The sequence below is a fragment of the Trachinotus anak genome, unplaced genomic scaffold (genome assembly GCF_046630095.1).
Source record: "Trachinotus anak isolate AG129_WGS33_773 ecotype Australia unplaced genomic scaffold, CSIRO_AGI_Tana_v1 ptg000007l, whole genome shotgun sequence".
Lineage (NCBI taxonomy): Eukaryota > Metazoa > Chordata > Actinopteri > Carangiformes > Carangidae > Trachinotus > Trachinotus anak.
The window spans coordinates 6,633,208-6,644,148 of NW_027273858.1; the positions used below are offsets into that span (position 1 = coordinate 6,633,208).

A 10,941-nucleotide genomic window follows, 5' to 3' on the forward strand; every position below is an offset into this window, starting at 1 on the left:
GGGTTTGGGTGGTATATGGGATCAAACCTGCCCACCGCGCTGCTATACGAACCTCGGGAGAACTAATTCCAAGTGGCACTTGAATTGGTCCCGTTGGAAAGCTCCGTGGACTGGAAGTAAAGGCTGGTATTTTCATGCTGGTGTTAAAACTAACCTCCTAGCTGAAGCCCCCCCACCCCCCTCCACACACACACACACACACACACACACCCCACCACCCCTCCACCCCTTCTGTATGTGTCTCACTCTCACACATGCACGCAAGCACGACCCCGACATTAGGTTGAAAGTGCAGGCTTAGCAGCATTACTCCGAATATGCAACACCCCCCACCCCACCCCACCTGACTGGGTTCCTGGTGCACCAATTTAGGTGATCGCCATTTAAGCCCAGGCTGCAGGTATTATCCAGCATTATGTTTTGGGGGAGACTTGTTCGGGAGGAGCCCTCGCAGGCAATTCGGAAATCACTCCTAGAAGAGACTAGAGGATGAAATGTAAAACCTGAATGGGGATTGAGGGGAAAAGCCACTGGTAATTCACATTCTTTTACATGGCTTTTGTTTACGTTAAGCATGTAATTAACACCCCCCAAACAAGTTTATTCACCTGCCGTAATTGTGTGTTTATCCGAGGGCTTGCTGAATGTTCCGAGCAGCGGGGGACGAGAGCTCTGAATGCACACGGAGCATTTAGCGTCTTCTCCGTTTACTCGCAGCCTAAACCTCCAGACACGACAACACAAACAGCAGTTTGCGCGCTGAAACGCTGGGAATGTGTTGGTCAAGCAGTCGGACACGCCTGCCGCCTGCTTTGCGCCGACTTCTCTTTTCCTGTGTGACCTTACTTACTGACTGTAAGAAACTCAGTCAAACTTTCTCTGCAAAAGTTTCCTATAAATAAAGTTCGTTTTTCGCTGGTTAATAAATGCTGCTGCTCTTTGGCTCAGACCGTTCCTGCAGCACGCACTGAATCTCAGTTGTCACCATACTGGTTAATTGCCAATTACTAAGTTAGGCTATTTTTCATTATCAGCCTGTTCCAATAAGGGGAGCAAATAAACAAAGCTGATGTTACGTCATGTACGGGAGTGAGAGAGGGAGAAGAGGACCGGATGAGAGAAAGAAAGAAAAAGGTGTTGACTGTAAAAGGTAAGAGGGAAAGAGAAAGAAGGCACGAAAGAAAGGGTCTTGTTTTATTTTTTGCTCCCTCGTTGACCCCGGTTTGGCAGAGGCTGGCCAGAAAAGGCAGCACACCCCTCCCTGGCAAACACAGGAGAGACTCATGTGTCTGCTGCTCCATCCTGGATTCATCGCAACAATGCACAGGACGAGACTTTGGAGAAATGATGGGTACGTACCAAAAAAAAAAAAAAAAAATCACGGTTTCCATTTTCATTCATTCCTTTTAAACGGATCTGCCTGTTTATAGTTTTATATGAACGTATACTTGCGCTCGTGTTTTTTATTTTTTTAACGCATGAGAACTTTTAATTACCTTTCACATGTCAAGAAATGAACTGGATTTTATTTTGAATGATGTGTGAATTCGCCGGTCGTATCAGAGGTTACCCTTTCTTGTTTTTTCCTCTTGCTCCTCTTCGTCCCCTGCAGAGCTGTGAGCAGGCTCCAGTCCACGGACTGTCACCATTCGAGCTTGAGCCCGGACCTGACACCGGTTCACTTCTATTCCACTGGTCAGTTTGTCCAAGATCAGGACGGATCTCCAACCGCCGCTCCTGTAAGTCCTGCTTAAGCTGACCCGTTTCCATCTGCGAACTTGCATATGATGTTCGGTAAACTACACATTTTCATTGTCGCACACTTAAAAAAAAATATATATATATATTTATGAGATGATGATGAAAAACCTGTCAGGCATTTTCTGTTTGAGAGAGGTAATTAGATTTTTCCAAGATTAGAAAAGTGAAGTTTTTAATTTGGTACGTTTGTCATTTTTATTCACCGAGCACCGGGAGATCTGTGCCTTTGCAGAGCAGATGTGTGATGCTGTCGGGACGGGGCGCACAATCCCCTCCGTCCCATGCTGGCCATGCCAGGCTACGGAGACTCTACATGTCCACACTGTAAAAAGTATCAACCTGAACAAGTCGTTGAATGTAGCACAGTTTTAAAATATGCGTTTCTCGCTGAAAATGTGTGAAACCCCTGGCAACGGGATGGGATGATTTCATCTGTTTTCATTACAGCTTTTTCATAACAATTTAGAATCAGCACCGTTTTCATTGTAATGGATAAAGAGCTACTGAGTATATTGTGTTTTGCTTTAAGACGCTTTTAAACACTTGTCTTTGCAAAACTCCTGCAACGCGTAAAATGAATGAAATCACTGTTGAGCATTTCGGCGCGTTTGGGGAAAAATACGATAAAATTAAAGCTGAAGTGTTGGATATTTTTTGCAGTACATTCTGCTCTCAGATAAAGCCTATGTCCTGCTGCTATGGCAATGTTGTTTTATTTTTCCTTGTCAAATCGCTAATAGGCCAGACTAAAATTACGCATGCCATTTTGTACATGATCGAGTGACTGCAAGAGCCAAAACAATGAAGTCGGTTACTGCACCTTCAAACTGTAAACAGCTGCCAACTTAGTACTTGCAGTCACAGGTGCAAGAGGTCGCCCCTCCGTGCGGCTCACACTAAACACCACGGTGCCTTAATTTGAAATTAAAGATAGAAAAAAAACGAAATGGACAATTTTTTATGAAAGTGTTGTCACAATGATCTTTGCAAAAGTTTTTAATAGCTATATCTCTCTCCCTCCCTCTCTCTCTCCCTCCCTCTCTCTCCCTCTCTCCTTTCTTTTATTGTTTTTATTGTGTGGTCTCATTAGGGGGACTTCCTGGCAGGGCTGGGAGCTTGTATCGGAGCTGTCCAATCAGTGTATTTACACGGGTTGTTAGCGACAGTTAATGAGGGCTCCTCCCCGGGCCGGTAGAGAAAGGCGCCTCAACATTAAGATTTACCTTGTGTCAACTCGTTACTTCTAATGAACCTCCATGCAAAAGCCTCCTCGTACTCAATGGAGCCGTGCGCCCGGATCTTGTGTGTGAGACCCTGGAAGAGTGGAGCTGCAAGCCGCCATCCCTCTCCCCCTTTTCTTCCGCTCACTCAGAGAGAGTTGCTTTTTCTCCTGCAGGCTCCATGATGCATGCATGCATGCCTCTGTGTGTGTGTGTGTGTGTGTGTGAGAGAGAGAGAGAGAGAGAGAGAGAGATAACGTGTGTCTAATGAAGGTGGGTGGTGCATATAACCTATCTTTATAAAAAATGTGACGTTAGCAACCAAAGTATCGCTTGACCTTAATAATAGCGCAATCCCACCTGATCATAAAGCGCTGTAAGTGAACACACTGTGTTACGGACTGTAAGTTAAATATGTTGAAACTGACAACAGTGTTACAGACTGGTGTCTGTTCATCATTAGAAGTGTGATGAGAGACAGGACAGAGGAGCAGGAGAGAGGCTGTGTCCGTATCACAAACCTGACATGTCTTCTATTGTTTGGTGAATTAGGCTTGACATGTCAGCTTATTGCCTCTGCAGAAGTAAGTTCACTTATAATCACCCCCCATCCCCCAGCAGAGCACCGAGCACAGCTCGGGCTCTGGCCCCTCCGTCCACCCCTCATCTGGCCCCCAGTGTGGCTTGTTGAGCCGCATCAGCAACACATCAATGCCCCTCAATTCAGGTACAAACTGGAGGAGTTTGGCGGATCCCTGAAGTGGACTCCCCTCTTACTCCTCTAACCCACAGAGACACCACTTAAAAATCAATTAGGCTCGTCTGGTCTCTCCCTCCCCGCCGGTCAACATTTCCCAAACAGGTGGCTTCCACTAAATTTTGGGAGAGATTAAAAAGCAAATTCCAACAAGATTCATTATTTAATTTTATCTTGGCTCCGGTTATGAACGACTGGACGCGCCTTCATGCACCTTCTCTGGACTTACAGACTACCACTGTATTGTATATGCGAGGTCATTTATATATTTGTAAGCCTGCTCTCTCTCTTTGACGTGGAAATAGAAAGGAGCCATAGTCTGACAGAAAATAGTCCAAGCCTCTTCACAGCTTGTGATCTGGGAAATAAAACGTCCCCTCCCACTTATTTGATTTTGTAGCCCATAGATTGTATTGTCTCTTGAACTGACAGAACATTTTAGTATGAGGGGTGATATGCTTGGACATTGTCGCAATATGTTTGCGATGATGGGATTTACCATTGCTTGTAAAAATCTACATCCAGCAGCAGCCAGCAGGTGACAAAGTGGCCAACACTAGGCTACATATTCGCGGTTGTTGGCACTTTGTCACCTGCTGGTGATAGTGACAGAAAAACAGTCTGGTTTTCACATCCTTGATATGTTTCTTAAAAAAAAAATCATTTCATCGCTCTTCCTCGTCCTGCTAACTCCGTATCACAAACGCAGTTTCTGGTGTGGTCTCTCTCACTGTCGGTTTAAGCGCACAGCCGCCCGCTCTCCCGCCTTAAAGAGCTGCAGCAGCGCTGGGGGAGGCCGTGTGTGCTCACTCTTCCAGGTAGATGGGTTGATCTGGACACACGGAGGGAGAAATAAATATAATGGGTGCAGATCAGATGCATTGCCCCGAGCTTTACATATGATGCTCACCTTCCATTCCCCTGTGACTTTTTTTTTTTTTTTTTTTTTTTAAAGAGCAAAACAAGACCTCCACTTCCTCAGCTCGGCCACAATTTATTTCAGCAACCTTTGAATATCAGCCTGTCACCTGCCTGCGTGGGCCTACAAGCTGCACTCTGGACTCCAGAGAGGTAACACGGTGGCCAAAGTTACATCAGCACAAATGTTGATAGAAAATCTCTAAGCAAAACAGGACTGTTTTGGGCTTGACTGTCAAGGCTGATTAAGCGCCCCGGCTCTTAGATGCAGATAGAGGCTGCGGAGATGGCCCTTTAGCCCGGTGTCACAGAAGCTGACAAGCCGTAATTACTCTGGCTGACACATCGCTCTCAGAGCTTACTAATGTGAGAGATGTGGATGCCACAGACAGCCTGCGCACAGAAAGAGACCGCTTTAGCCGCGCACTCCCTTTCAACCGGGGATCAGATGCTGCTGGGCTGGCCACATGCTCCACGGCTGACCTTTTCCATTTTAACATTTCAGTAATGAAATAGCCTCTTATTTATAAGCTAGTGATATAGTAGAGGAGATCATAAGGATGTGTGAATGAAACAACAGCATACTGTAATACAAGAAGACAAACATAGCAGTAAATCCGTGGTGGAAAGAAACCCACATTTACTCAGGTGCTAAGTAGCCACTTAGTACAACTGTGATGTGTTTGTGTTTCCTATCAGCTGCTACTTTACAAATGAATAGGTTTTACACATGCATCTTAAACATTAGGCCACAGGATAAACTATTCAACAGCATATGAAGTTCTAAAATTAGTTTCACCTTGAACAATTACAACATTAAATATGCTCCCTGCATGTTAATGCATCAGTGATAATATTTTATTATATTTTAATATAATATAATAAGCGTCGATCTATCTATCTATCTATCTATCTATCTATACACACACACACACACATACACACACACAGTATAACAAACACTAATTTGGCTTTTAGTGTTTTTACAAGGTAGCAGCAGCTTTTAACTGCTCTATTTTCTGAGTAGGAGCAATTCAATATTATAAAGTTACTATAAGATGATGTCCTGAAGTAGGCTGCTCCAGTCATAGGTGGACTGGCTTTATCAGTAGTAGAAAGTAACTAAGTAGGGCTACATTTAGCCTGACTTAATTACTTTACTTAGGTACAGTTTAGAGATTTCCATTTTATATTTAATTGTTTAACAAATAAATGAAGCATTTTTATATATTAAACTGCACAACAGCATAAAGTAGCCTAGTTAAAAATAGTCCCACTTTGACCAGCTAAAACATACATGTCTTACATATCAATGGATCCATAATAACTTTACAGTCATATAATAGGACTAGCCTATATATAATGACTCTCTCTGATCACTCTGAAATTGGCCATTATATGTAATGAGTACCTTTACTTTTGATACTTTAAGTACATTTTGCTGGTGATACTTCTGTACATTCACTTCAGTCCGAATTTGTGATCAGAACTTTTACTTGCAACAGAGTATTTTTACCTGCATTATGTTCCTCATTATGATGAAATGTAACTCAGTGTATTCACACTTGCAGTGACTGTCACTGTCATCAAACTGTTCTCACGATATGCACAACTTGAACCTTTCTCAGCGGGTAAATGCTTCATTAAAGCTTTATTGTGTAATCGACTAATGTGAGTGATCTATAGATTCATATCGAGTAACTCTCTCTCTCTCTCTCTCTCTCTCTCTCTCTCTCTCTCTCTCTCTCTCTCTCTCTCTCATATGCGTGTGTGTGTGTGAGTCTGTGTGAAGGTTACAGTCACCGTGTCACCCACGATCCTGTCATTGTCTCACATTTTGTTTGTTGCGGTGTTTGCATGGCACGCAACGAACAAAACCTACGTCACCCCCCCCCCCCCCCACCCCCCACCCCCCCCTCCTCTCTCTCTCTCTCTCCTCCTCCTCCTCCTCCTTCACTGCAGATTTTGACATTACTCCACTCGATTGCCCGTTTACCCCCAAGTCAAGTTTGAGACAGGCATGAAGTGTAAAAGAGGTGGGCCGTGTCATATCCGCTCAGTGTGCATGGGATTGTTGGTCTGCTCGGCTGTGATCATTGTTCAGGAGAACAATTCCTGCGCAGAGGGCCTGAGCAGGCAGGAAGGCAGCATATCAGACTGGCAGAGTCGTTGCAAACAGTTATTCACTGCTGCAGTGGCTGTGCACTGTAGTTGCTGCTGGAAGGTAGATAGCTGGATGTGACACTTTCCTAACACTTCTATTTTGATTATCTTTGGGACTGTCTATTGCTGCCTGTCATTAAAACTGTTTACCCTAATTCAATATTTACTTTGCTGGACTTGCTGAAGAGATTTTGTCAAATTAATCTTAGGGTTACTTACTCTGCCACCTACACACCACTTCAAGGGTATTAATATTAATGGGATATAACCGCCTTAATAGGCTATAAAAACACTGCTCTCTTGACACTGCCGGGTGTCTGTGAAAGTTAATTTAAAAGACCAGGAGAAGCCTTACAAAGTCTCAGAACATCTTACTTAAATATGATGTTATTTCCAACCTTTCTTTAAGACAAATCTCTTACTAAGAAAACCTAAATCCTCGAAACATCTTTCTAGAGATATTATTAGAATATATTTATGGCTGTATCCTATTTGCAGACCTATAACCTGTATTTTACATTATAAATGTAAAATACAGGTTATACTTATGTATACTAGAATCTGTTAAATTTGTACTGACTCTTTTTCTATTGGTATTTCCCAAGGCACCCACAAAATATTCCTTTAGGATGGGTTTGATGATCGCACATAGCCAATCTCCCTGAACCGAGAGTGAAGGAATCGCAAGTTCTTTCCAGTTCTGACCTAAAAGAAGAAACACTTGTTTTCACAGACAGGGCTGATAAACAGACAGGGCTGTTTACGTCCGTCCACTCGGTCCTGCATCACCTTTGAAACCGTGCGGTCCGGAGACGCGGCTGGGCTGCTGTGCTGAGTGCGTCACTTTCATAACAACCGCAAAACACTTGTGAAAGACAATGATGCTAATTAGAGATAAATAACACACGTTTTGAGAATGGATCCAATATTTGGTTTCTTTTCTTTGACGACAAAAAAAAAAAAAAAAAAAAAATCCTCAAATAGGGAGCTACACAGCCTAATGGTTGCTAGGCAACAGATTGGCGCAGGTGTTGTACGGCGCTTGTCTGTTTATGAAATCTCAGGTGCGCGTTTATCCAGTCGCCCGCGTCACCGTGACTCAGCAGCCAATCAGAGGCGAGGACCGGAACTAATCGTCCTCTAGCTGGATATTAGCTTACAGGATAATAACGGAGGGATGCGGCGGCAGAGGGGCGGTTACTCACGGGTGAGCAGCTCCCGTCCGATCTGATCTGTGTCACACATCTCCGTTTAGCTCGCCAGATCAATAGCGGACGTCTGGGAGAGCAGGGGAGAGGGAGGGGTGAGGGGGTGGGGGGGTGGGGGGTGGGGGGGGGGGGTGATCTGGTCCACTGTAGAGGCGCAAGGACAGGAGAGGAAAGGTGCAACAGGTCAACAGCAGCTTGACCCTCAGAGCAGGTCCGCACGAATTCAAGTGCTATGTAGAAATAATGCCAACATGCAGCACGTCGTCTGTGTGTGTGTGTGTGTGTGTTTGTTTGTTTGTTTGTGTGTGTGTGAGTGTGTGTGTGTGTGTGTGTGTGCAGTGTTGAACAGCCTAATAGAACTAACAATCAGCAGCAAGGATAGACCTATAGGCTATTCTGTTCCTTATTTATCATTCGTCTTATTCTTATAGTTTTTTTACTGTTGTTGTAGCCTGTAACATTTTAGGTCGTTTTTATGTTTAAAAGCAGTTTATAAACATTTAATAAATAGTTTATTTGTCCTAATAGAACAAATTGTAGGCTAATTGTTGACAAATACTGTTCATTAATAAAGATAAATAAACAATGTCCCTATATCTGTGTAGCACAATGTTACAGTTTATTAAATGTTTGTATACTGCTTATTCTGAAAGTGTTATTATAAAGATCATCATTATAATAACTGTTATTATTATACAGTGTGTAAAGCCTCATTTTAAATCACGAGGCCCTGAAACCAGCATCCTTCACCAGGATTTAGATTCTGCAGCTCATCCTCTGAGATCCAGCGTCACCGCCGATACTTGTTAAATCACTATGCAGAAATAATCGATTTGAAGTCTTAAAAAGTGAACCCCGAAGGACCAAACGACACAAATGTTTCTATTATTTCTATGAAAAGCCCTTTATTTGTGGAAAAATAATGAATTTAGTGGTTAGTTCAATTTGGTCCAGGCCATGACTCCCTACAAAGAATAGAAATGGTTCTCAGTGTTTTTTTTCTTCTAATAATTCTCTCGGTCTGTCTTTGTGCAACGAACTGCAGCCTAAAACATACCTGTTTCCTGGCTGTGTGTGGCGGGCAGGTTTGCCTCACCACAGTGCTGTTTGCCTGACAGTATCAGTAGTTTGTATCAAGTTAGATACGCTCACCACGCACACCCACTCCCTGCTATTGAAACCATAATGTTTTCATACGCATGGGGCTCATACGCACTCTGCTGAACCCACTGGAGCCAGCATGCAACCTGCCATCCCCTCTGTGCAACCTACACACGCAAATTCCAAAAAAAAAAAAAAAAAAACCAAAACACCCCAAGCACCAAGCAACAAACACCTGAAGTGACACTCCCACCACCGAGACACTCACCATAAGCGCTGCAATGTTTCAGATGGACCGAAACAAACGGAATTACCACACTGCAGACCTGACCTAAATCCGTCCTGCTGTAGGACACAGTGAGTTATGTCAGCTTTATTTTTTGAAAAATGCTCATTCATTATTCAGGTGCAGGTTATTAGCTTTGGATGGCAGATGTCAGAGCGTGATGGAGATGTTTATGTTCCACTGATTTAGGAGGCCATTATCCCGCCCGCTTATCAAACATTCATGTGTGGCAGCTGTAGTTGTGGATCTGCCCTCCGCCGTGTCTCCTGTGGCCGCTTCATTTCCCCTCTTAAGCAACCACGACCTTTCCACTCACTTAACCTATTATCTTTTAACATTGCAGAGACGGCTCATCCACTTACTTAGGCCAAAAGCATTACCAAACTACAGAAAAATAACTGTAATACCACAACTGCCAGGCTCCATAAAGCCTAATACCTATAATGTCTAATTCACGATATTGTAATTTATAGAGACCAACATATGTCAGGAATATTAATGGAACACTAAGTAAAAATGTGATATATATTGTCACCATAAAACGAATTGTATAGAAATTAGACAGTGACTTTTCCTTGGGAATATTGATTCAACTGCACAAATCTTCTTCACAGTTTATAAAACATTTTTAATTATCATAACAACATGGTCTGGCAATATTCACGATAGTTCATTGTGGTGTGAGCCATTAAAAAAAAAATAAATAAACTTAAATTATGGCGATGACTTGTAGTGTGACTTTTAGTTGTTAACCAAACCGAAATTCAAAGAGTTTTTATCCTATAGGCTGTTATGGGTAAAAGATACATACTGTGGCCCAGTTCCCTCAGCTATAAATCCTTATAGGCTATAGGTTTTATTGTAAATATATTTTTTCTTTTCTTTTTTTTTTTTTTTACTGAATTTACTCTTAAGACATTCTTCTTGTAACACCACAATAATATCCATTAAATAATGAGTAATTTCCGTGATGGGGTATTTGTTGTTATCCTGAAAATGTAGAATTAGTAAAGCCAAAACTCATGAATATAACTTTTCCCAGATGCTTTTCATTTAATATGCGAGTTGTATCTATTCAGTTTTGATTTCTTGTTGGCTGTGAACCCTTTTCATCCTCCATCAAAAGAGATAAAATGAGAAAAATGAAATGTAACTTCTTCAGTTTAACAGTGAGCAACATGGCTGTTTTTCACAGGCTAAAAAAAAATAAATAAATAAATAAAATAAAATCCGTGTATGCCGAGCTGCGACATAATCTTTTCTCTCCCGGTTCTCTGTGGCTGCACAGAGCATCCAGCTTTCATGCCTTTTTTGTAATTGCCCTGCGGACATGGTGGTTTTCATTCTTTTGACCCCTCCGTGAACAGCACGCCGCCGCCCTCGCCGCTCCCCTCCACCCCTTCCAAACAGCCCCGCACAATGCTTGCGTGTGCGTGTGCGCTCTGCGGTATGTGGGCTGCAGTGTCGTGCAGAGGTAATGGGAAGTAGTCGGAAGGTAAGGTCGAGGGTTCACGGCGGGGTTACAGA

At 42.9% G+C, this 10,941-nt stretch overlaps 1 long non-coding RNA gene across 1 annotated transcript; it reads left to right on the forward strand.

Moving 5' to 3' along the window:
- On the forward strand, positions 1 to 6,974 carry LOC139622666 (uncharacterized). Its single transcript, XR_011691360.1, has 4 exons — positions 1 to 533; positions 635 to 1,351; positions 1,613 to 1,739; positions 2,852 to 6,974. It is a non-coding gene; the product is annotated as an uncharacterized lncRNA (long non-coding RNA).
- Positions 6,975 to 10,941: the final 3,967 nt, after the last annotated feature.